General features: G+C 47.4%; 1 protein-coding gene across 1 annotated transcript in view; it reads right to left on the reverse strand.

Moving 5' to 3' along the window:
* Nucleotides 1–24,041, reverse strand: part of MBD6 (methyl-CpG binding domain protein 6) — a 58,935-nt gene extending 34,894 nt beyond the window's left edge. The window contains exon 1 of the mRNA XM_066584426.1: nucleotides 23,601–24,041. The gene's annotated coding sequence lies outside the window, so the exon portion shown is untranslated. The remainder of the gene's footprint in view (nucleotides 1–23,600) is intronic.
* Nucleotides 24,042–27,484: the final 3,443 nt, after the last annotated feature.

Here is a 27,484-nt window from a genome sequence, read left to right on the forward strand (position 1 = left end):
CAGCCAATGGAGAGGTCCGTGCCTGCCCATGATAGGACAGCCATGAACCTGTCTAACCGCCACCTGACATAAAGAGAGCTGGTATGCTTTATCTTATTAGTCTCCTGACCTTTAACGCTGTGTGCCTGACCTGCAGCATTCTCCCCATCGACATATCATAGATGGGAGAAAAGGTACCGTAATTTTCTAATGCCGACAGAGCTGTGTTCAATGTTCTCTCATCAGAGGGATGTGCAGCGGGGAGTAATAACAGAGCTGTCAATCACAGCTCAGCCACCCCTCCTACATTCCAGGTCTTATATTGAGAACATTACAGAATATCAGCAATTATCAGTTTTGTATTTTGCCACAAAACTCATGAAGAACCCCTTTAAAGGGCCACTCCAACGAAAACACATTTTTCCATCTCTGCCCCCCTCATCTGATTGCCTGTCACACTCTGCAGGTCTCTTCGGTATACTATAATGACTCCTATGCAGTGCAGCTTCCTGCCTGATGCTCATCAAGCACCATCTTCATGTTCCTTTCACTTTCGCAGTAATCTCATGATGCATCAGCACAGCATTACATGATCAGCTACCGCCTGTACCATTCTCTGCAATATTGCCATTAGCACTTCTATTCTATAGTCACCTAAATAAGCTGTAGCCCATAAGTATACAATCAGGAGGATGATCTATTTGGAACGAAACATTCCACGGATGGCTTCTATTGGAATCCGCGTCATAGCCCAGCGTCGGCGCATTATGTTCTGAACTGCACATGTGCGCCGGCTTGCCGGCCGAGACGCTTGCAGTGGATCCAGACAGGCGAGTATGGGGTCTCTGGGGGACACCGGGTCTGATTTCACTGCGAGATTTCGTAACCGGAATCCGACCTGGCAGTGGGCATGAGGCCCAACTGTGAGAGCAGTGTCTGCGTTCCCCTTTTGGCCCACTGTCCATGGGCATTGCGGTAACCTGCGGCGGATCTCCGCCGCCCGGGAGCAGGAGCCGGCAGACGGATCTCCGCTATCAGCCTATGTGGCAGCATGCTGCGAATTGCGGTCCGCGAGCGGAGAATCGCATTGATTCTCCGCTCGTGGACAGGGGGCCGGCGGTTTCCATAGCGTTGCTATGGAAAGCTGCTGACGGCGTGATTCGCCCGCAATTAACCGCCGGCAGAACCACGCCCGTGGACAGGGGGCCTTAGGCAGTTTATGTGGTTACACTCCATGTAATAGCATCACATTAACTGAGAAACTGACTAAAAACTGAACATATAAACCCAAGTAAACTTGAGCTGGTCAGAAATGAGATCACATGACCATCTGAAGAGAAGGAGGCTGGGAGTTTCAGATAGAAAGGAATAACTAACCAAGGTAACACTAGCTGTTTATTACATACTGCGGGGATAGATACATAACGAATAAAAAATGCACCAAAGTGGCCCTTTAATCCTGCCGATAGACAAATAGGCGTTATAGTTACGTTTGCTCGTTTGATCGATTGTTTGAACAATAATCATTTCGTCTACAAGGTCCTTTGGTCCTACGTAATGTCACATTCTGCAATCTCTCAACTTATAAAGAGGGACGTGAAGAGTGGAAGTATCCAATATATTATACAACACGTCCAGAAGTGCCATATGTGTTAGACCGGGCTCACACGAACGGGTCGGATTCTGCATGTGGATATCACAGGAAGGCCTGCCATACATTGCGGAAACGAATTGTGAAAGATTGCAGATGCGAGCGTTTTTCCGTGCACGTACAGCGTATTGTCTGCGCAGAAAAAAGATCGCAGATAGGGAGCGAACACCAGAAAGTAGTAGAACATCCCTTAGATGAGATTCTTCTATACCAGTGATGGCGAACCTTTTAGAGACAGAGTGCCCAAACTGCAACCCACAACCCACTTATTATTTAACGCAAAGTGCCAACACGTCAGGGGGCGGGGCTTATCACGATAAATTATTTTTACCTCCGTCGTTATAAAAATAGACAGCGTGCGCCTGGATCAGCACCGCCAGCAGCACTGCTGAGTGAATGTCGGCAGGGGAGCTGCTGACATTCGTGGTGAGCGGCCGGCGGCGGCGCGTGCCAGCATGGAGGGCTCTGCTTGCCCCCTTTGGCACACATGCCATAGGTTCGCCACCACTGTTCTATACAGTTTCAAGCAATTATGCTGCCTATACGCAGGGTTTATTGCGTATGGACGGCGATTGCCTCGCACTCATAGACCTTAACGAAGCCAATCTGAGCAGAATCCGCACTAAAATACTGTGATTTTCATTCTGCTCACTGAATCCACATTTCCTACCCGCACGTCTGAGCGAACCAGTTAAAGTTCACGCCTTTCGATGCCCGCGTGAATGCCGATCGCGGAATCCACAATTGAAATCTGCTCGCATGAGCCCGGTCTAAACGAGACAAAGAGATGAACACAATCTATAGTAAAATATATACGCCAATGGTAAGAAAGTGAAACAAAGTTGCAAGTGAGGTTCGTCACATTCTATCAGGATCCTCTTTGTAACAAGCCATCCATCCGGTTGGGCGAGACGAGCGTCAGCCTTTTAATGTAAACAAAAATGCTTCTATTCACTGAAACCAAGCAGATGTCTGAGGAACGGGGAGAAAGTGCAAACATTCTGAGCTGTGGAGGACAATGAAACCACATGGACTGGTGGCAAACTAGATGGAGGTGGAAGGGTCTGCTTTACAACTTCATCTATGTATGAACCCGCAGAATGACAAGTAGTAATACATACTGTTATATCCCGACCCACCAATCCCCCAAATGAGCCTCGTAGGCCATCTATTCCCAATTATCTCAATCTCCCAGTCGGATTACATCTGACATTTACTCTCCTTTTAACCCTGCAAAGAGTTCTAATGGAACGAGCGTTAATGCTATTTACCCATGCCCAGTTTCGATGACCTGAACTTTGTAAAGGCTGACAGCCATACTCGCACGGCTCTTGAAAAGGTCATTCAAGTGAGTCTGAAAGTGTTCTGATGTGCAGAAGCAATCCGTAAGAAACCTTCAGTTCTCATGAGAAGGATTACTTTTTAACCTAATTTATTGGTTTTTTTTTCATTAAAAAAACTAATTTTGACACTTTGTATTTAATTAATAAAACTAATTACGAATATTAATTTCAGTTTTATTTTCATTGGATGTGTTATTCCCATATGATAGCGACAGCATGTAAGGTAGAACATAACATCACTTTATGAACCAGGGGTCAGCGACTAAAGGACCATTTACACGCAAAGATAATAGTTCAAAAGGTTTTGAGCGATTGTTTTGCATAAACTGCTAATGGACACTAAAATCCATTAGCAGCTTATCACCTTCATTTGCATGTAAATGAGCCTCCCATAGCTGTATGCAGAGAACAGCAGGGGGTCAGTTCTCTGCATTCAGCTCCTTAGTTCTGCCCTGGGGCTGAAGGCTGAATACAATGTAATCAGCGCTCCGTAGAGAATACAGCACCATGGGCAGCAAACACAGCATGTGGTCTGTGTTATCTTCCCTCCAGCTGAAAGATGGATTTTATGCTCACCTAAAAATCATCGTTCAGCCGAAGAGTGAAAGATGGGAGCGTTTACACACAACAAATTTGGCTCAAACAATGGCTTTTAAACAAATTTTAAGCAATAATCGTTGTGTGTAAATGGGCCCTAAGGGTCCTTTTAAATGCAACGATTGTGGGGCACCTAATCGCCCAACAGTCGTCCCAGAGATTATTGGTCAGTGAATGGAGGTGGAGCAGAGCAGGGATTACTTTTGGCCGCCCGTCTCCATTCACAGTAAATAGGCCTTCGTTCATAGAGATTTACAAGGACCAACCGGCTTCTGATTTTTAAGCCTGTATAAACGGAATGCCGAAAGAATTATCGTTTGTCGTTCGGTTGCTGGCAGTTTTTACACTGAACGACTGTCGTCTGTCTCGCACGATCCAGTTATAATCTGAACGATAACTGTTCAAAAAAAGAGCTCTAAAAAGTGTAGCAATAAATTCCCCTCCATTCTCAGGATCGTTGGGGGTCTCAAAGTGCCATATAACCCCTCCATATGTAGGGAGCGGTCTGTAAGGACCCCTCTGACCCACTGTAATAGTTATTTTGACTTTTCTTAGCGACTCGTTCAGAATCATTTTTAAAGGGAATCTATCAGCTCCAACATGCTGTCCAAACTGTAGGCATGATGTTATAGAGCAGGAGGAGCCGAGCAAATCGATATATAGTTTAATGGGGAAAGGTTCAGTATAACCAGTGGTGTGCCGCCAATGGAGGCAGACCACAGGGTTGCTACAGGGTGCGCGGCATCAGTGGCCCGGGGCTACTGCAAAAACACTCCCTGCTCACCCTGAATGCCTTCTCTATGTATGAGAGATACAGCTGCTGATTGCTGTTTCTAAAGTAGCATAAAAAGTAGTCCTTCAACTGCTGATAACTGCAGCAAGAAAGAGGACCAGGCAGCACCCACTTTCACCTCTTCCTGTTCTCTCCTCCTCCATCATGACAGGACGAGCATCTTCAGTTGAGAGAGTTAGAGGAGCTTTCTTCATTGCAGGCGGCGGCGGCTGGAGTCCAGTGTTCCTGCCCCTGCCACTGCCACGGCAAGGCCCAGCGCACCACAGCCAGTAGTGGCGACAGCATCGGCAGCGCTCAGGTACGAAGACTGCCTGACTTTCCTTCTGAGCTCCCTACCTGCTGTCTTTCCACAGTACCTACCACCTTCTCTTCTACAAAGAGCCCCTTTTATCTCTGTCCCTGGCCACCTTCTGGCCTGCTTCCCCCATAGTACAACCGCCTTTCATCCCCCCTTAAAAGAGTATTCCCATTATTGCAAGTTATCCTCTATCCACAGCAGCAGAAGATGTGTATGCACGCCTCCACTCCATTCACTTCAGTGGAACCACAAGAGATAGTTGAGCACTTGAATTCGGCTATCTCTAGCGGTCCCACTGAAGTGAATAGAGTGGAGGCGCACATGCGTGTCCTCTACTGCTCATACTTTGGTAGGCTCAGTGGCTGCAAGCTCAGGGTCGGTCGTGGTCCTAGTAGTTAGACTCCCACCCATCAGCAAGTTATCCCATATTCTATGGATAGGGAATAACTTGATACAGTAGGAATACCCCTTTAGTGGTATATTTAGACAATAATCACGTTGTGGCTTATTGCCCCAACTACCAAAAACTGTGTCCAAATGGCCAATTTTTGCTAAATAGTGGCAAAACTCCAGTATGGTCATGCTATAAAAAGAAAATCCCATCTGAATATACACTAACAGCCCCTGCTGTCTTTTTTCAGACACGTCCTTGCCTTCCGTAACTGAGTCCCTGCCCTCCACAGTAACCCTAGCACTTGCCTTAAAGGTACAATGCCACCATTGTCTTCCATGTCCTCATCCAACCCCTCACTGAACTTCTGGCGCTTTTGGATACCGTCTCCACTCACAAAGCCTCTGCCCACCTAATTCTGTCCCACTCCCCATTATAAGCCCATCAGAGATTTCTAGTGTCCATCTGCCCCCATCGATCCCCTTCCACATTGTCTCTATAGCACCACTTGTAATTTTTTATTTTTTTTTTGGGGGGGGGGGGGGGGGGGGTGAACCAGGTAACGGATGAGTATGAAAGATACTTCACCTGTCACGTGGCCTAAGGCCCAATGTCCACAGGTGGATTTGATTTGCAGCACCCGCGCAGAATATCTGCAGTTCAATGAAGAATGGCCGTCCGCACTTCAATTTACAGATGCAGATTCGTTTTCTGGATTCCACACGTGGAAATCAAATTGCAGCATGCTCCCTTTTAGTGCGGCTTCCATTGAAATCAATTGTAGATGGGCCGCGGATTCACGATACACAGGGTCCCCAGCCAGAGGCAGGGTCGGGTTCCACTGCGGGCTCCCGAAATTTCGAATCAAACCCGCCCGTGGACTACAGCACCATATTTCAGGTTCCCTTTAAAATGAATCGGCCCACCCGAAATATTTATCACCTAAAGTGCAAAGTATATGATCGCTGGGTCTTCGACCGCTGGGTTCCTGCTGTCTACAAGAACAGTGGTCTAGAGTCCCTGATGTGAATGTACGTTACCGCTCCATTAACAGTCTATGGAACTGAAGGTGATAACCAAGTACAGCGCTTAGCGCTATCCGTCAGTCCCATAAGTAGGGAGTGAAGTGGTAGTACGCATGTGTGACCGTCACTACATTCACTCACGGGACTTGGGACGCTATCCCTGTGGGCAGATGATAAACATTGGCGGGTCGACATCTTTAATAACTTCTACAGGTAGAAACATCTATAACTTGTCATAAGACTTCTGGCTTCTTGTGGGGTGGGCTTATCTATACAACCCTCTTATATGGGCCATATCAGGACACGGATGCTGAAGCCGATGGCCCCCACCGGACAGCCTTGTCAAGTATGATTTTCGGCCCTTGGTAACCGTAAGCGCCTACTGAAAATAATGGCCACCCACTGATTTCAAAGGGCGATTTATACTTCAAATGAATACGCGTAAATGACCATTTACATTTCAGTTTCCATGGCGATAGGAGCTGCTCTGAGAGGAACTCGAAAGTACCGTAAAATTATTCAAATCCAAGTCAGACTCCCGCATCCAGCTCTATAGCGGGGTCTGTACAAGCCCAACAACAAACAAGAATCGTGGCCCCATTGCATCGTGTATTATGGAGGGATTCTCCGCTACTACCCTGTTTCCCCGACAATAAAATCTACCCTGAAAAATCTGATTTTCAGGATTTTCCGGGTGGCTTGAAATAGAAGCCCTACCTCCAAAATAAGCCATTTAAAAAAAAAGGGAATACATTACCCAGCAGGCTCGGTCCAGGTCTCACCCTCTGCTCTCCAGAGCCCCAGTGCGGTTCCTGCATTTCCTGGTTACAGGATACATAAATGCCGCCTCCACGAAGTAAGGGTTGTGATTAGTTTTTCGAGCGCTGCTCAGCCAATCAATGCAGTGCTCGTATAACCAATGACAGACATCACTTTGAGGAGGCGGGATTTATGAATTGGCTGAGCCACAGCTTGGTCAATTCATAAATCCTGCCTCCACAAAGCGATGGCTGTGATTGGCTGAGCCGCAACGCTCGAAGAACCAATCACAGCTATTGCGTTGTGGAGACAGGATTTATGAATTGGCTTAGCTGCAGCTCAGCCAATTCAGAAATCCCGCCTCCAAAACACGATGGCTATGATTGGTTCCTAGTGCGTTGCGGCCCAGCCAATCAATGCAGTGCTCGAAGAACCAATCACAGTCATCGCTTCGTGGAGGTGAGACTTATGAATCCTGTAACCAAGAAGCGATCCTGTGTGGGCAGCCAACAACTGTTGGAATTTCTACAGGCTCTGGAAAACAGTGGGGAGGACCTGGACCAAGCATGCTGGGTAAGTAAAATAAGACATTCCCTGAAAACAAGACCTAGCTCCTCTTTTGGGACAAAAATTAATATAAGATCCTGTCTTATTTTCAGGGAAACACGGTAGTATTGCTTACAGGGGAGAATATCTGAAGCACCTGATAATATATGAAGCACTATAATGTAATATGGATCCTAGGGGACCCCATGTTCCAAATGGTGCTGATTGGTGCGGGTCTTGGATTTCGGATCTCAACCCAACGAACGTGCATGACCTATCCTCAGGGTAGGCAATCAATGCATGTCCTGGAAAATCCCTTCATGTAATCCAAAGTTAGGGTCCTTTTACATGGGACGGCTGTCGTCCCAGCGATAAACGCTCCTGTGCTTTCAGTGAATGGAGCTGGACCCGGCGAGGAGTAACTCGGAGCTTCTGGACCCTAGTGCAAAGTCTGTAACAGGACCCCCAACTATAACGCTTTATTCAGAGTACTGGGCTCCCTATAGAGAGGAGAGGCCTTATGGGCTCCTGGGCCCGGGTGCAACCGCATCCCCTATAGTTACGCCCCTGCTGGAGCGCATCGGAGATCACTCTGGCCACCCACCTCCATTCACAGTAAACAGGCCGTCGTTCACAGATGAACAACATAATCGTCTCTTGTTTTTTTTGTGCCTGCAGAAACGGAATGACGGACGAATTATCATTCATTGTTCAGTCGCTGCCGACACTTAAAGATCATTCAGATTCCAGCAATCCAACGAGTCAATTGGTCAATGTAGAAGGGGCCTTAACCCTTTCTAATCCACTGTCTGACGTCTAAAGACATTATGATTTAAGACTGTACAGCTCTGATGTTGGAAGACGTCCGTCGGGGTTCTCTTACTGTATATTGCCAGCCTCTCTGCTGTCAGAGCCTATCCAACGTGTCTACTCATGCAGTACTGGCTTTAGCCAGCATATAGCGCCGTTGTATAACAGCAGAAAAAGAGTAAGTCCCCTAGGAAAACCAGGATACAAATTGGATTGGAAAGAGTTAAAGTTCGGATGGACATACAATTCATTCAGCTAAATAACCATTAATTAAATGTCATTTCTGTCCAAAAGCAGGTTCCCCACCCAATTCATGATAGGAAACACATTCAGAGGTATTTGGTCATATTTAATAACCCTTAAATCGTTGTCAATATAGAGTTCGTCACCAGCATGAACTTTTTTTTTCTCAAAAGCTGTAAAGAACGTCCCCCTGAAATGTCGTGGTAAGAAACAAAAAAATAATCTAAATACCGGTAATATTATAATAAAAAATGATATACATCTCAGGCCTCATGCACACGGGCGGATTGGATTTGCAGCACCCGTGTGGGAGATCTGCAAATCAAGCCAAACATAAGGACACATGGGCGCCCGCAGAGCAGCTAAAAGCATGCGGATGTGATTTTTTTTCCCCCCAGTGTGTGGATCGCACGCACGGTAAGAAATCGCAGCACGCTCTATTTTCCTGCAGATCCCACAGGCTTCAATTGGAGTCAACGAAGCCGTCTAGTCTGCAGCACACCTGCAGCTGTCACTACGGACGTGCAGCGGGAAAGCAAAGAAAAAAGAAAAAGGCACTGCGCACGCGCTGGGCGCATCATCTTGCGCATGCGGACACATTCACTGTGCTAAAGAAAGAAGATCTGGCTGTGACGGAGGAGACTTGCGCTGGATCCGGAGAGGTAAGAACCGGTCTTTTAATGCCCATGTCTGCGGGCACGCAGGGATTCAGCAGTGGGATCCGTGCGTGCCCATGCGGGCAAACTTTTGTATTGATGTTATAGTGGTAGTTTTATAAATCTACATATTATTATGGAGAGACTGACACCTCGCACATCAGAACATAAGCCGCATTCCCGCCACTCTAAACCGTACTCTGAAGGGGTATTCCAAGCTTTATAGGAGGTCTGCCACTTGTCTCTTGCACAACCATGGCAGTACATATACCGCGCCACTAAGGGCCCATTGAGACAACGATTCTCGCTCAAAGTTCGTTAAAAGTGTGGAAAGTGAGCGAAAATCGTTACGTGTAAACGCGCGCCCATCGTGCACTTCTCGTTAGTCATTCATTCATCGTTGTATTTCATTCCGTTTAAAATCCATCGTTTGGCAGTTCGCTTATCGTTTGGTTTAAATACAAAATTGTTCAGTCTTTTAACAATTTTTATCTAATTTTTTTACCTTCCCTGATGCACATGCCATTCAAACAAACTATCGTTCTATTATCGTTTAATGTCCATTTTCCAGCGATAATCGTTACATACAGCTGAGCGCTCCGAGCGGGTTATGCAGAGACAAGCGGGGCCGCTTGTCTTCTGCATACAGATGTTCTCTGCTCAAGCGCTCCAAGAGGCGTATACAGAAGAGAAGCAGGGCTACTTATGTCCTGTGTACAGATGTCTTCTCGGAGCGCTCAGCTGGTACACAGCTGAGCGCTCTGAGCGGGGAATACAGAAGAGAAGCGCGGCCACTTGTCTTCTGCATACAGATGTTGTCTTCTCGGAGCGCTCAGCTGGTATACAGATGGCTTTTGAGTGAGAATCATTGTGTCTAAATCGGCCTCAACACAGGAATCCAACCCTACCTTTCCCATCTTCCTCAGTGCTGCAATTTCCTGATAATCTGGTTATTTTTTGCATGTCCAGTATGGTATGTAAATGACTTCTGGACTGTCTGGACAGACGAAACTGGCCGCACACTGTTACAGCTTACTCTTGGCCTATTCCGGCACAGTTTCTCTCTTCTAGCCCCAATCCACACTCACTGCGTCCATAAAAGTCTGATCTATAGAAGCAATGCACTATTTACCCCGCACGGTAAACGTGTAAAAAACAAAAGATGGAAAAACGTCGCAATTGTGTTTGTTTGGTCACCAAGAAAAAAAGTTTAAAAAAAACAATCAAAAGGTCGTATATGATCCGAAATGGTACCGATAGAAACTACAGGATGCAAAAAAAAAAAAAAAAGACGAGCCCTCACACAACTGTGTTGACTTAAAAAAAAGTAAAAAAAAAAAGTTATACCTATCTGAAGATGGCGGCAGAAAATTATTTTAAAAAAAATTATATAAAATATCTGTGGAAAATGCTAAACGTTAAAAAAAAGAACCCCCCCCCCCCCCACTATATAAATTCAGTATCGTGACCCATAGAATAAAGTCACTTTTGCTGCATTGTGTGCACTGTAGAAACAAGACGCACCCAAAGATGGCGGAACTTTTTTGTTCCTTACATTCCACTGAGAGTTTTTGAAAAGGTTTTGCGGTACATTATATGGTACTTTAAATGGCACCATTGAAAAATACAACTCGTCCCGCAAAAAACAAGCCCTCATACAGCGACGTCGATGGGGAAATGAAAATTATTTTTGCTAAAAGTGGGGAGGAAAAAAAAAAAAAAAAAAAAACCAAAAAGGAGAAAAAAAAAATTGCCGCGTCCTTAAAGGGGTTGTCCCGCGGCAGCAAGTGGGTCTATACACTTCTGTATGGCCATATTAATGCACTTTGTAATATACATTGTGCATTAAATATGAGCCATACAGAAGTTATAAAAAGTTTTATACTTACCTGCTCCGTTGCTGGCGTCCTCGTCTCCATGGTGCCGACTAATTTTCGCCCTCCGATGGCCAAATTAGCCGCGCTTGCGCAGTCCTGGTCTTCTGCTCTCTTCAATGGAGCCGCTCGTGCAGAATGCAGGCTCCGTGTAGCTCCGCCCCGTCACGTGCCGATTCCAGCCAATCAGGAGGCTGGAATCGGCAATGGACCGCACAGAAGAGCTGCGGTCCACGGAGGAAGAGGATTCCGGCGGCCATCTTCACAGGTAAGTATAGAAGTCACCGGAGCGCGCGGATTAAGGTAAGCGCTCCGGTAAGCTTTCTGTACGTCCCTGCATCGGGGTTGTCTCGCGCCGAATGGGGGGGGGGGTTGAAAAAAAAAAAAACCCGTTTCGGCGCGGGACAACCCCTTTAAAGGATTAATGAGCATTTATGGGGGGTCTCAAATCACACAGATGACAGTATTTACATAGGAATATGTATTGATCAGTCATAAACCTACCTCCCCCATCGATCGGAGGTTTGGGGAGTATGGAGGACAAGTCATGACCCCTTTGTCATGTTCCAGAAAAATTTTTGCATTGTTGCAGGATGCATTATCCTGCTGAAAGAGACGATTGCCATTAGGGAATACCCCAGCTATGGAAGGTGGGGGTACTTGGGACTATACAATGTTGAGTTAGGTGGCACCTGTCAAAAGTATCACCACATGAATCCCAGGACCAGAGCATCATACTGCCTCCGCCTGCTGGCCTTCTTCCCACAGTGCCCCCCCGATACCATCACTTTCTCAGGTAAGTCATGTGCACTCACCCGCCTAGCCACATGATTGCCACCATTGCTCCATGGTTCGGTTCGGAGGCTCACTGCCCATTGTAGGAGCTTCTAGCAGTGGCAGGGTCAACATTGGGACACTGATTGGTCAGGAGCTATGCAGCCCCGAGCTACGGTGCCCCGTGTGTTCTCACACCTTTCCATTACAACCAGCAGTAACTTTTTCAGCACTTTGTCCTGTAGAAAGTCCTCATTTACACGCAATGATTATCGCTTAAACGATGTCATTTAAACGATAATCGTTGCGTGTAAATGCTGCCATCGTTTGCTTTTCATCCAAACAATGATTTTTAGTTGGGTTTAAAATCCATCGTTTGGACAGAGAGCTGGTAGCAGATACCGCACGCTGTGATTCTCCATGGGAGAGCTGATAACAGTGTGTTAAGCTACAGTCCCGAGGCAGAACGAAGAGGCTGTACGCAGATAACAGACCGCCTGCTGTTATCTGCATACAGCGAAGGGAGGCTCATTTACATGCAAATGAAGCTACTACTGCGCATTAGTGTCCATTAGCAGCTTATGCAAAATGATCGCCCAAAGGGTCATTCTCCCTATCTTTTGATCGATCATCTTTGCGTGTAAGTGGGGCTTAACTCTTCTGTGAGATTGGACCACACATGCAGTATTGAACCCTGGGCACCCATAACCCTGTCACCGGTTGTTTCACCTTGGGCCACTTTCGGTAGCTACTAACCACTATATACCAGGAACACTATGAACAGGTCCTGCTGATCAGGATATAATCTGACCCAATCATTTAGTGATCATAACTTGGCCCATTCACCCAACACCCCGATGCAGGTTTGGCATGAAATCCCATTCTAACCAATTAGGTCCATTCAGCACTGTCTGAGTCCAGGACTGCCTGTTTTCAGTTGTTGAGGATGAAGCCAAGTAATAAAAAAAAAAAAAAGAGAGCGGGTAGTGTGACTGCAGTCTTACACGTACCGTACAACGATTTAACCCTATATACCCAAACGGTAAGTTTAATAACCCAACAGCTTTACTTATAGCACCAGTAGCAAACTTTTTTTTGTGCATTGTTCCTACAGTTGTTTGAATTCAGCCAGGAATCTAAAAAAAAAAAATTAAATGTTTACATTCTAGTTGCCACGGCAACGTCCAGGGCCATGATTATGACCGTGCTGTAGAACAAGCCAGCTATCGCCCGGCTTGCAAAGTTAAAATCCTAGATTTTATTAATGCAGGTTAAATTATCCATTCGCAACCACAATATGGCAGCTTCTGCTGACACATGTCTGGCACAGGTACGCGGCCTTAGTCATACCTGTGCCAGAAACGCGTCAGCGGCTGCCGTGTTGTGGTTGCGAAAGGATATTTTTAACGTGGATTAATAAAGTTTAGGCTTTAAAGATTTTGACTTTCCAAGCTGGCTTTCTCTCCGGCACACTTAACTCTACATCTTGTCAAGCGAACGCGTGCGCCCCCTCTAGGCCGGGATTAGGTTGGCGAGCCGGATCTTTTCTAGATTTGCATGATTCTGACTCTCTACATTACATCTGCTCGGCTCTGTTCAGATTTCTGTTCCTCTGTTCCATTTTGGAAGAGGAAAAAAAAAAAAAAAAAAGGCCACCTAGTCTGTCAAAATGACGGAAGCGATTGATTACAATGGGTTCCGTAAAAGAATTCCGTTGTTTCACTAGAAAGCATCCTGTAGCATGCGGTGCTGGGGGGGGGGGGTTATGACAAAACCCCTAGATGGAAAGAGCTGGAGGAAGTCTGAATAAAGCCTTATCATATAAGATTATCTGTATATTAAATGTCACCAATAGGCCGATGTAATCTGATATGTACAAAATACGTCATGGCAAAACCGTCCAGATCACGAAGCAGCTCATCGACTGGTAGAATCCGGTAACGAAATCTGCGCGAGCCTAAAGAAAAATAATCTGAGACCTTGGCACGTGCGTTCAAAAAGGCGAATATTTCAACGGTCTTGGTTGCTGCTTGCAGGGTAGGTCACAACGGCGCGGACGTTGGTTGAGCACTAGGTGGGCGTGTTAAAGTCCAAGCTTTGTCCTCCCAAAGCCAATCGCTGAATGTACGCCCCGCCAAACGATTCAACACTCTCCTTAAATCGCTGAACGGATGTAATGTAAACCAAACGGAAAGCGATCTGTCAAACGATGGATTTTAAGCGGACTGAAAGGCAACGATGAGCGAATAGGTAACGAAAAATGCACGATGGGCGCCTTTACACGCAACGATTATCGCTCAAAAGACGGCTCTGAACGAATCTTGAGTGATATCTTTGTGTCTAACTGCCCCTTTGGTTCACATGAGCCTCAGAAGCCTGATTTCCATGAAAATCGCAGATGAATTAGTGAAGCATGATGGGCTAGCTAACTATTCTGCGCCATTCAGGTCAGCCATAAGACAGACCAGATCGGTCAATTCATTCCATTTTCCTGCTCCCACAATGAAACAGAAAAACACAAACCACAAAACAAGTGTGAAAGAAGTTTCCAAAGTAGGTAAAAACTGTGTATTTTTGACCCCCCTTACGTCTGTGTACGTTTATTTGTGGTTCAGAGAAATGTAGAATACCATACATTTCCGTCCCACAAAAAAGTGCCGCATATACTCCAGTATAAGGGTGGGCTCACACGAGCGTGTTTTCACGCGTACAAAGGGGTGCACCTACATATGAGCAAAAACACACGTGTATGCAGCTGCGTGCTTGTTCTCAATGGAGCTGCGGCTGCTGAAGCGCTCAGCCAATCACAATCAGAGCTACCAGCAGGCGGGGATTTTAAATCCCCGGCTGCTGATAGCTCAGAACTACAGAGCCGGGGACAGCGGCAGAAGTCGCGGTTGAGTCTGGCAGGCGAGTATTGATTTTTTTTTTTGTACACTATTTTAAATGGATTTTCAGGAAGGGGCTTATGAAGGCCTTACCTGAAAAGCCATTGACAGGGATGCCGGATTCTCTACCGCAGCTGTCATGTGTGACAGCTACAGTTGAGAATTAAAGAACTCCTCTACTGCCCCTGCCACAGATGTGGCAGATGTAGCAGCAGGGGCTTCTTTTAACTAGCAGGGGTGAGGGAAACATCTGCCGCATGCGGCAGATGTGTTCTCCATGCCCGCGGGGGTCACGGCAGTGGCGGAGGGGTAAGTATATATAGATTTATTTTTTTTTACACTAAAATCTTTCTTTTTCAGGGAAGGGCTTATATGTAAAGCCCTTCCCTGAAAAAGAATGCAGGGGGCCGGCAGAGCATTGTTTTCAATGGAGCCGCCGGCAGCAGCCGCGGCTCTATTGAAAACAATGCGTGCATTCCCTATGGTGCACGCATGTCCTATCTTTGCAGGCACGCACCTGCAAAGTATAGACATGTGCACACACCATAGGGAATGCATTATTGCAAATACAAGCGGGTTTTTTGTGCGTGCGTATGCACGCACACAAACACGCTTGTGTGACCCCACCCTAAGGCCTCCCTCACACAGGGTGTTTGCAGAAACGCAGCGTTGCAGATTTCAGCAGCGCTGGCATACTTTATGCCAGCGTTTTGGCTGCGTTTTCAGCTCGGCTGAAAACGCAGCCAAGAATGCTAAAAAGAAAAAAAAAAGTAAATACTCACCTAGCCGCTGCGGTCCGGGTCGCAGCCGCTGGTCTCTGCCGCTGATCCGGGCTTCCTCGGCACTCCCAAGTCTATTGCCGGAGGCCAGGTTTGAGAACCTGTGATTGGTTGTCGGTGCTTGCTCGATGCCCAATCACAGCCCTTCATTGACTGTCTCAGCCAATCAGCGCTTGCCGGCGCTGATTGGCTGAGACAGTCAATGAAGGGCTGTGATTGGGCATCGAGCATGCCGATAACCAATCACAGCACTCTATTGCCGGAGGCGGGGTTCTCAAACCTGGCCTACGGCAATAGACTTGTGAATGCAGGGAAGCCCGGATCAGCGGCCGCGACCCGGACTGCAGCGGCTAGGTGAGTATTACTTTCTTTTTTTCCTCTAGCCTAGCTGGGGCAGATTTTCGGGGTAGGGCTTCTATTGCAAGCCCTCACCCCGAAAATCAGCGAGCGGTTAACGCTGCCAAAAACGCGGCACCAAGTGTTGCCGCGTTTTCAGCAGTGCTAAAACCGCTGCCCATTCATTTTAATGGGCGACGCAGGGCTGAAAACGCCCCAAAATAGAACTTGCATCGCTGGCAAAGTGCAGCGTTGGAAGGCGCTGCGTTTTCAGCCCTGTGTGAGCGGCCCCATTGAAATGAATGGGAGTGTTGTACAGCGTTTTGCACTGGGCTGAAAAGGCAGCGCTAAACGCTGTATAAAACGCCTGTGTGAGGAAGGCCTTAGCTGACTTTTTTAGCACATTTTTTATGCTGAAAAAGCCCCCCTCGGCTTATACTCGAGTCGTGAGTTTCTCCTATTGCTTTCAATGGGGCCATGGCTACTGTGGGCGGCCCCATTGACAGCAATGGACTGCCAGCAACCCTTGCAGTGATTTTCAGGGAAGGGTATTAAATATAAGCCCTTCCTTAAAAATCATTCCCTAGCATGTGTGAAAAATAAAAAAAATATATATACTCAACCGTACACTCCTGCCAGGGTTCAGGCGTGTCTAGCCGCTTGGGTCCCGCCACTGTCATGAAGTTCTTTCAGCAGGTGAGGATTTAAAATCCCCAGCTGCTGAAAGGCCTGTGATTGATTGGCTGAGCGCTCAGCCAATCACAGGCAGCGCTCGGCCATGTGGAAATACCCACGTAGGAAAGATTCCAGCATGTTCTTTCTTGGCGTTTCTTATGGCATACACGGCAAGTGCATGGCGATTGGCGGCGCGCAGAAAGTACACGATGTCACTGCGTTCTTGCTGCATGCCACGAGCGTGTCTCTCGGTATGCAGTGAATTACGCTGCTGTGAAGCCGCCCATATGCTGAGAAACGTAACTCTATTACACATCAAAATGAAAAAAATGACCCCTAGGCAAGTTTGGTATCATTTTTTTTGTTACCCCATGTGGTGGCATTAGCCGCACCGCGGACCCCCCGCGGTGGCATTAGCCGCACCGCGGGCCCCCCGCGGTGGCATTAGCCGCACCGCGGGCCCCCCGCGGTGGCATTAGCCGCACCGCGGGCCCCCCGTGGTGGCATTAGCCGCACCGCGGGCCCCACGTGGTGGCATTAGCCGCACCGCGGGCCCCACGTGGTGGCATTAGCCGCACCGCGGGCCCCATGTGGGTAAAAAGTTATTTTTCAGCAGACAGCAGGGCTCCCGGGGCGCTTGCAGCTGCAGTACGCAGTCAGACCACTGCCCCCCTATTAAATTCCCCTGGTTTACACTAGAAAAATAAAATTGAAGTACATGTATGTTTAAAATTGCTTCCGTTTTTTGATAATGTACATTTAGGCCGCCTGCACACTAGTGCGGAATCAAACCCTGTACCCGGCGGGTGACGCCAACGTACCTGTCCAGCAATTTCTATTCTGTTCTGCCGATGCGCCAGCCAGCACACATGCGCAATACAGTATAGGCCGCGCCGTCACTAGGCGATGACACGGATCCCGTGAGCTTTCCACAATGATGATTGCAAAAGGGCCACGGGGCAGACGGCTTCCATTGACTTCCACAGAAGCAGTCCATGCGGAGGCCGCACAAAATCACAGCATGCTGCGATTTCTGCTCGGGGACGTGAAATGCACATCCGACCGTGTGCAGCCGGCCATAACGTACATGCTAAACGTACATTCAAAATGTGAAGAGCCCTATTGTGTTCCCCAAGGCACGCCAGGACCTGTCATTCCCACGGCATCACTTCCATCAAGGGTTAACCATCAAAAAAAAAAAAAAAAATCTATTCCGAGTTCCACCAACAAAATTACTTCAGACTTCAGGGGCCAATTAAGATTTATTTTTTACTTGCCAGGCAAAAAAGTCCCCAGTAGCCGCAGTTAGGCCGGCTTTACACGGGCGTGTGCGTATTTACATGCGCTTGTGCGCTACCCATTGGCGCAACGGGCGTTGCGTTTTTGCACGTGTATTTTTTGTGTGCGCCTGCCCTGAATATTGGCGCACGCACAAAATACGCTCGTGTGAATGAAGCCATTGAAATCAGTTCTACTCACTGCGCACACAAATGCGTTCGTGTAAATAAGCTATTCGCCACAGACAACAAATACGTAAGAGCCAGAAGGATGCAGAACGCGCCCGCAGTGGAGACGCTCGGGTCGGCTCGTTTGAACAAATTGTTCCTGGAAGACGGCGGTTGTGGTAAGCGAAAAATAAAATGTAGACGCATTTCAGGACCACGAGGTAAGACCGCAGCAAATCCACAACAAAACCACATCGGGGGAGGGGGAGGGGGGGGGGTTTAAAGGGAATGTGACATTAAAAAATGTACTATTACACAAATCACATTTCTGTGTTAAGCATATTTTTTTTAGGAATGTTCTTTTTTTTTTCTCTATTAAAGATTGTGTCAGAAAACCTGAGAAAAACGGGAAAAAAAAATTACCAAACACGAAAATCCTGCATTTTTCACACTAACCACAGAGCCCAAAGGCCATTTCACACGGCACAACCTGTAGGGCGCAGATGCCCAACAGGTCGTCCCTGCGCTTTTACAGAGGAACCATCAGCGCTAAGCGAATGGAGGCGGAGCGAGTCGGGATCGTTCCAGGCAGCTTGCCTCCAATCATAGATGAACGCCGGTCATTATAACGATGACGCGCCCTCCTCTGCTCCAAATGTGCCGGCCCAAGCGCTGGCTGGCACATGCACAGTTAAAAGGCTGCCGTGCCGTCGCTATGGCGGAGACGCCGCTGCGGCCATTCTGCAACAATGATTGCAGAAAGGACGCAGGAGAGACGGCTTCCGTTGGCCGTGTGTAGCCCGCACAAGAATCGCATTTCTCCCCCACTTGTGGAAAATTGCAATCAATTTCTGTTCATGGGCAGAAAATTGCGTTCTCTCATACAAAGCTATGGGCTGGATGTGCTGCAGAATCCGGAGGCGGAGTCCCACTCCGAGTTCCGCAATGCAAATCCGCCCGTGTGCAGGAGGCCTAAGGGCTCTTCCACACTTGTGGTTTTTTTGCGTATTTTTTTCATGCGATATCGCTGCATTTTTTTTAATGGGACTTTCTAATGTTAAAAATGCATCACGCAAAAAAAAAAAAATCACAAGTTTGTGCGTTGCAAAAAAAATGCGCAAGAAAAACGCAAGTGAGGAAGAGCCCTCAGGCCCCATGTTCACAGCAAAAATGGAATTTTAAAAACCGCGCGTGATCCGCGCCCATAGTGAATCATTGGGCACCCGCAGGTAATTCAATACCTGCAGATGTCATTTCCCCCCCACATGCGGATCGCACACGCGTGAGGACAACCGCAGTATGCTCCATTTTTGTGCCATTTTCCCACAAGAAAAAAATGGAAGCCGTCCGTGCCGCAGATGGGAAAATAGTTTTAAATTATTTTTTTTATTTCTTAACGTTAAAAAAAAATACACTGACATGTTCACCTGGCCACGGAATCTGCCCTAGAATCCACATCCTATCACTGTCAATGGGAATCCAGGCTTTTTTTTAGCATCTCTATCCTATAAAACGCTTCCATAATACACTTCAATACTCTTGTATTGCAGTGTATTATTGCCTGTCAGGCAATCTGTTAGGTCCTGCCTGTGGGCACATGCACATGGCAGATGTTAGAGTCTTTGCTAGGTCCCGGTTGCCATGAGAACCCATCAGCATCCCATGATCACACCCTGAGTGTGCCACTCCCCCTCTTAAAGGGAAACTGTCATCACTTTTGAGCCCCATAAACTATATTATGGGGCTCAAAGATGCAGGAATGATGCGGGGAGCCGTGTTTCATACCCACCAGGTGTCCCCACGAAGTTGGCACGCGCACACAGCATGACTCTTTTCAGTTGGCTCATTCATCTCTATGGGAGGGTGCATGCAAAAAGTTTTCTGAAAAGAGCCCCGCTGTTTGCGCACACCAACCTCATGGGGACACAGCGCTGGTACAAGGCATTGGGCGAGCTTCCTCACATTTGAGCCCGATAACGTCGTTTATGGGGCTCAAAGTTGAGGAGAGGTTCTCTTTCAAGTCCTCCGATGTTGCGGTCACTAATGACACTAGCATCTAAGAGGTTAAACCCCACCCGCGAGATGTAGGCTGTCAGTTACCGTAACCCACTTACCGTGACATACGATTAAGCCATGCAGGCAGCTAAGGGTTAAAAAAAAAAAAAAAAGGTGCAAGAGGCACGGAAAGCCAGGCAATAGTGAGAAACCGTTTCCTGTTCGCAATAATTGGACACGTGACCCCGTGTTGATTTACATACAACATTAATCTTCATAATAAGTTGAGTAAATATGTTGCATTACTTCTAGTGATCCTCAGCTCCAGCCTGCAGTGCAGCCTCAGAGCTGCGCTCAAACTCTTGCAGAGGTGGGACTTCCAGCAGGATTTCTTGCAGGTATGAAGCTCATGCATATGACAATCTCGTCTGCAGGACCCCCTAGGGCCGCACATGGGGGCGGGAAGGAACAAATTCTACCATATAAAATATGCGTAGTGCTCGAAACGCGTAGGAGTTCCTCATTTCTGAATTCAGGAACTTCTAATTGGTTTCTAAATAAAGATATATATTTTTTAAATCCTTGGATCTCTGTGCTGGATGTACCTCGCTCTGTGTGGCATTTCATATCTGTCATTTGTAATGCACAGACAGAAAATACACCTAATGAATAGCGCTAACGGGGTGCGATTCACGGCCCGATATTGGAATTTTTACCATGTGAAAGTGGCGTTTGCATGTGAAAACAGCCCGGCATCACTGCAGGCGTGAAGGGAATCCCCACAGCCGCGGGCACCGGATCCATTGCTGAAAGTGCGAGAGATGGCAGAAAGATAGAAAATGCTGCAATGTGTTTCCCGCATCACGGAGCCATCCGGGAAAACATGGCTAATGTGTATGACCCCATTTAAAAGAATGGGGCTCATATCTGTGCGTCTCACAACCCTTAGGCCTCCCTCTCACAGACGCTGCTGAAAACGCGGCACAACTTCGTACTAAACACAAGTCCTAGCTACACTGCCTAAAAAAAAATCAATACTCGCCTAGCAGCCGCCGCCTGGATCCCTCCTGCTGCCCTCTGGGAACTTGTCAGCGCTGACAGGGCATCTTTTGCTTGTAATGGGGTTTGAAGACCCCGCCTCCAGCAAGTGCTTGATGAACCAATCACAGCCATTCAATGAATGCCTGTGATTGGTGCATCCAGCGCTGGCTCTGATTGGAAGAGCCGCCGGCTCAGCCCATCAGAGCAATATCTTGTTGGAAAAAAAAAGGGGGTCTGTTGGTGCTGACAGCTGTGCTGAAAACGCAGGCAAAATGCGTGCCAGCGCTACGAAAAACCGCAGTAAATGCAGCTTTCCTGCAAACGCCCGAGTGAGGGAGGCCTTACACTTTGCAGCACAAAGCGAGAAATTTGTAGCAAAGCCGGCATGTGCATTCCTTGTCACATGTGAACACGGCAAAACAGCGGCATCAAGCGTGCTGCACGCCACGAGAGGAATGGACCATTTTTTAACTCTTTTTGAAACACAAGAAAGAAAAAAAATACAAGAGCCATCAATTCTGAATAAGACCAGAAATAACCGGGGGCTCGTTCACACGAACAGATGCGATTTCGCTGTCTGTGCGTCTTTGTTGTTGCGTACGTGTAGGGATTTTTTATTTTTTTGCATCCTCCTCTTTTTTTTTTTCTTAATCCATTTTTCACGCACGCAACAGAAACGCAAGAAGCCCGATTGTTGCGCCTTTTTTTGTTTGCGCTTCTCCTGGCAACATGCGAAAAAAATGCAGCGCCCACGCACGTTATGTCGGGTTTATTGCGTTTTTAATTTACACTTTCAGACTTTCTCGTGAATACGGACCAAAATAGGACGGATTTAGATTTGTTTTAAGTGCAACATCGGTCCACAAAAAAAAAAAATGCACATCTGAATCCACCAATTGACTTTAACGAGTCCGTAAAAACATACGGCCCGCACATACTGCCGTGTGAATGGGCCCTTACCCTAGGCAACACTGAGCAGAGTGGTGAAACGATTTGGTTTCCCCTGTCTACACGGCACATGGTATTTACCAGAGTACCCGCAGGCATCAGTCGCCATCTTTCCTGACGCATAATAGGGCACCGTGGCAAATTAAAGAGATCGTCCGGGTATAAACTGACACTTTGAAATTAGTCCAAAATGAGTTAAAATAATAAACAAAAGCGCACTTACCTGTCCTCAGCGCTGCGATTCTCCCAGTCTGTGTTGACAGCGAGTCAGGTGACCGCTGCCTGCCAATCAGAAGCCACAGCGTCACTGCCAGTTCTCCTAATGCTGGGGTTTGAAGCAAATCCATGGCAGCCTCTGATTGGCAGCTAGCGGTCACCTGACTTCCACTGTCAACACAGACCAGTAGGATTATGGCGCTGCAGCGCTGAGGGCAGGTAAGTGCGCTTTGGGTTATTATTTTAACTGATTTAGATCTAATTTTAAAATTTTTTTAACTCTTTTAAAAAGTTTTTCATTCGCCCCTCGCTCCTAGGCGATTCCACATTTCACGGATAACCATATGACAATGCAAAAACGGACACAAAGGTGGCGTTTAGCCCCATAGACTGGATGTAATCAGACTGATCATACGATTAACAAGGCATACGGATTTTTTTTGCGGGATGGAAGAGCGCCGCCTACTACGCTTTTCTGTCCCACAAAAAAAACCGTATGGACACGTCTAAAAAACCGTACGGATACGAAAACCGTGTTGACATTGCAGTCAGTGGGCAGTTATGGCCGTACCTTTCCTTATGCTTCACACGGTGACTGCGATTCTGCTAGCGCCGATTCTGCACTTATAATCCTGCGATTTTTTTTTTCATGCGAGTGCGATAGACTTTGCAAAAAAAAAAAAAGGCATCGCTGTACTTATTTTTTTCCGGACGCGTGAAAAACGCACGGCGCTCACGCACAAACCACATCTACTTGTGAGTGCGACGCGATATTTTGTGCCGTAGACAAGAATGGCCGACGTCGCCACAAATAGGACAATCACAAATCTTCCTCTTTCGCTCGTGTGAATTAATCAAGGCTTCGTTCACGTTCCATCCGTCCGTAGCGCAATCGGACAGAACCCGCACGTGAAAACCATGTGTGTGAACGCACGCTTACGTATCCATTTTTTTTCCCCATTAAATACCTTAAAATGGAAAAAAATATATATATTGCGCCATAAACTAAAACGTTTACAGCGAAAACCATGCTTTTCATATAAAAAATAAATAAATAAAAAGCATTAAAACATCCGACCGCGCAAAAGATTTAACAGGAGGAAAAGAAAACACAAAAAAGTAAAAGTATGCTCAAAAACAGACATTTACACTTTTTTCATGCGCGTCTGTCGCCGATGTGAAAGCGCCAGATACAAACGTCCATCCCAGGACAATCGGTTGCAGCGCCAACCGTACGATCACCTGCCCGTCTATAGCGCCCCCGTTGCGACGGCCGACGGAAGCGACTTTTTTGGCGTGACAGCTGCAACTTTTGCCGAAATGTCAAACTGCAGAAAAGCTGTGGCCAACTTTTTTGGCGGGTGCCGCTCTTCCCTGTGAACCGCCTTTACGGCGAATGGCATAACCGTAAGCGCCGATAACAGATGTAAAAGCTGAAGCTGTCAGCGAGGCGCTGTGCCCGGCCACCGGCGTTGGCATGGCACCTCCCTGCCCAGGTGACATGCAGCCTGCCAGCAGCTGCCAGCTCTCACACTTACCTGCAGCAGATGAAGTTGGTGGGCAGCAGAGTCCAGATGACAGGCAGGGTCTGCCCTGCAGCAGCTGCCCCTGCCTCCCTCCCAGGCCTCCGTAGCAGGGGGCAAATAAATGCCACAACAAAGGGCAATAAAGCTGCAGCGGGGTTTTATGGCTTCCCTCTCATTCTTGTTATTGTTGTGTGTTGCTGGATGTTGTGATGTCCTGGCAGCAGCAGCCCCTCCTTACTGGGCTCCTCTTAGCTGGCACTGCGGGCTTGTTGTGTCACTCTGCTCCGTCCCTGGCTGCATAGGAGAGCCGTGCAATGCCCGGGGAAGCTGTATGCCCCCCTGGGGGGTCCGTCCGTTTAGCCTACAGGGGGCAGGTAATGCAGCTGGCTGCTCAGGCCTGTGCTTGCTACTAGATTTCCCAGCTACCCCTTGCCTCTCTCTTCTCAGTGGCTGTTTTCCTTCCCTGGGCTCCAGCAAGCCTAGATCATGGAGTTTCCTGTTGCGCATGCGCGGAGGGCAGCGCTGGGGATTCCATGCCCACAATACACAATCCGCAACTACGGGAGCCGGGAGGAGCGCGCCAGGCGCCATTTTGGTTGTGGGCAAACAAATATGTAGCGTTCGTTTTTGTGAACTACTTGAGTGCCAGGGTTGGAGGGGTTAACGGCTCGTCGTGTGGGGTGTTTTTTGGGTGTTTTTTTTTGTAAAAAATAAAAAAAAAATTATATATGAATGAAGGTCGGTTGTGTGGCGGGTACTCGGGCCGTGTTACAACAACAGCACAAAATGGCTGGTGACACGACGGTTTCATGACATAAACAAGTAGCGTAGAAGGGGAGTGACAGGAGGGGAGAGCGGCCTGACAGGGAGAGGGGAAGAGCGCGGTTATTTATGACGGGCTTGGGGGAAAGTGAGGAGGGAGAACAAAGCGCAAAACATGGGGAAGCGGCGTCACTGCTTGTACAGGAGGCCGTGAGGTGAAGGGGGGGCAGGCAGTGTATAATAAAGAGCCTTGTGAAGATTTGGGGGTTTATCCCCTCCGGCAGGATTTCTGCCCCTCGTTATTTACTGACTGAATAAAGAGACATTTAATTACATTTTTAATTATTATATATTTTTTTTTTTTTACAGAGATGCATGTTAAAAAATCTTAATTTTTTTTTTAGATCGCCGCCTGGCCCATTTTGATCTGTAGCTGAACCTATTAGCCCCCTTTTCTCTCCCCCCCCCCCTTCCTTTTTAAAAAGAATCCTTTATTCATCCATCGACGTCGCTGTATGAGGGCTTGTTTTTTGCGGGACGACTTGTATTTTTCACTGGTGCTATTTAATGTACCATATAATGTACTGAAAAACTTTTAAAAAATTCTAAGTGGAGTAAAAAGAAAAGAAAAAACGACATTCCGCCATCTTTCAGTGCGTCTTGTTTCTACGGCGCACAAACTCACAAACTGCAATAAAAACGACATGATAACTTTATTCTATGGGTCGGTGCGATGGCTACGATACCAAACGTGTATAGGTTGTTTTTTTACTATACTACTTTTTTTTTTTTTCAAAGACATTCAATTATTTTCTGCGCGCAATAACTTTTTTATTTTTCCGTTGACGTAGTTGAGCGAGGGCTCATTTTTTTGCAGGATGCCCCGTAGTTTACGTTAGTACCATTTTGGAATACATACGACTTTCTGATCGCTTTTTATTGTGTTTTTACTGGGAGACTGACTGAAAAAGTGCATTTCTGGCGTTCTTTGTTTTCGGACGACGTTCACCGTGCGGGGTAAATAAAGTGCTACTTTGATAGATCGGACTTTTACTGACGCGGCGATACCAAATGTGTATTTTTAATTTTATGATTTCGTTTTTTTATTATAGATATGGCAAAAGCAGGGGGGGGGGGGATTTAAAGTTTTTTCCACAATTAGTAACATTTTTGATCTTATTTTTACTTCTTTTTTTTTTAGCCCCCCTGGGGCACCACACCCAGCAATGCTTTGATCGGCATTACGTCATACTGCAATCTGACAGGCAGTTTATCAAGCCGTCCTACGCGGATGGCTTGATAGGCAGACTGCTAAGGCAGCCCTGGGGCCTTTTCAGAAAGCCTCTGTCTGCCATGACACCCACACGACTCCCTGTGATGTTTCGGGGTATTTAAATTCTGTCAGAATTGACAGCAGCATTTAAAGGGTTAATAGCCGTGATCGGCCACGCGGCTGATTGCAGCTATTACCTGCAGCTGTAATAAACAGCTGATGCCCGCGCTGTATGAAGAGAGGTCGCCCTGCGATTTCTCTTCATACATACTCCAACGTTGTATGATGTAAATGTATGTCATGTAGCGGGAAGGGGTTAACATCCGTAAGGGCATTAACCCCCTCCCCTCCACCCCCCACCAACAGGCTTTTCTGCGTCTGTGTAAAAAAAATTCTGTGAAAAGAGATGCATTATGCCTCCTGCCCACGGGCGGGCGTCCGCACCGCTGATCCGCAGCAATTAGCGGCCATAGCATGCAATGGGAAGTCAACACAAAAGCCATCACTGGATCGCATAGAAGGGGAAGCACTAAGCGGGAACCCAGCAGCGAAGGCTGTCAGTCTGAACGCTCTGCACAAGCGCCAACGACCATAGCGGTCACATCGGCGCTCGCGCAATTGTTTAGCCGACTGTCGTCCCGTGTAAAAGGGCCATAATTCACAGACAAAGATTGCATACGCCCGTGTGATCGAGCCCTTGGGCATGTGTCACACGTACATATTTGCCCGCATATTTCCACGCAAAAATTTGGCGCACATAATACGTAGAAAATAAATTTCAACGGGTGCGTTCAAAAGCGTGGATTTTGCGTGCGCATTTTGGTTGTGCAAAGAAAAAAAAAACCGCAGCATGCTTAATGTTCCTGTGTATTTGTGCAGGAAAAGACGACATCTTGAACTCATTAAACTAATTCACCATTTCAGTGGCTGAGAGCATCGTGTAAAAACGCAACACAAATATGCGCACAAATACGCTCGTGTGACGCGGCTTAATAAAACAGTCTGGATTCTCATGAACATATGCGTATTTGCACCCCATTTTTGCATGTCAGGCATCACGTATTTGCACGTACAACAGCACTTTTTACTGTACTTTGTGCATGCAAATTGTGCGCAAAAAATCCGCGGCGGGCGTCCGCAATGCGGCTCCACAGCAAATAGCGCCCACAGGCTATGAGAAATTGATTCTTCCTCCACACTTGCAGAAACCAATTGCAGTTTCCGCAAGAAGAGGGGGGAGGGGTGGGGGAAATAAAATTGTCCTTGGCTACGGGCTCCCGCATGCAAAATCCGGTCCGCCTGTGGACATTGGGCCTTTACGTCCCATGTAAAGGCACCCTTAAAAAAAAAAAAAAATCCTCCCCGGTCTCCATCGTGCTTTGCTATGTGATAAACAAGGAGGCTCCATAGGGAAACATGGAAGATAGAACAAACAGCAGATCCGCCCGCGGCCGCTAATCTCGGGATTAGCGAGCCATGTGGATGAGATTTCTCAGAAATCTCGTCCACACGGGACGGCTAATCCGCTGAGGGGAATCCGGTGGAAACCGCAGCCGCGGCCGCCGCGGTTTCCAAAGATTGAGCATGTCTGTTTACCTTTCCTTTTTTGTTTATTTACGTCGCGGCCGCGCTCTCCTCTTTGGGAGCGCCGGCCGCAACGGAAAAGCATGCGGCCGAGCCGCTTCAAAGCCGCCGCGGCTTAAACCGCGGCGGTACTCCCGGCGGAAATCTCACGGTTTTTGCTGCGGCCAAACCACGAGATTTCCGTCGGGAATCCGCCCTGTGTGAACCCACCCTAAAGTAAACTATTCAAAAGAATGGGTTTCACAAACGTGCATTTTGTAGCGCTGTCGCATCGCCA

This window comes from Eleutherodactylus coqui, chromosome 1 (genome assembly GCF_035609145.1).
Source record: "Eleutherodactylus coqui strain aEleCoq1 chromosome 1, aEleCoq1.hap1, whole genome shotgun sequence".
Classification (NCBI taxonomy): Eukaryota; Metazoa; Chordata; class Amphibia; order Anura; family Eleutherodactylidae; genus Eleutherodactylus; species Eleutherodactylus coqui.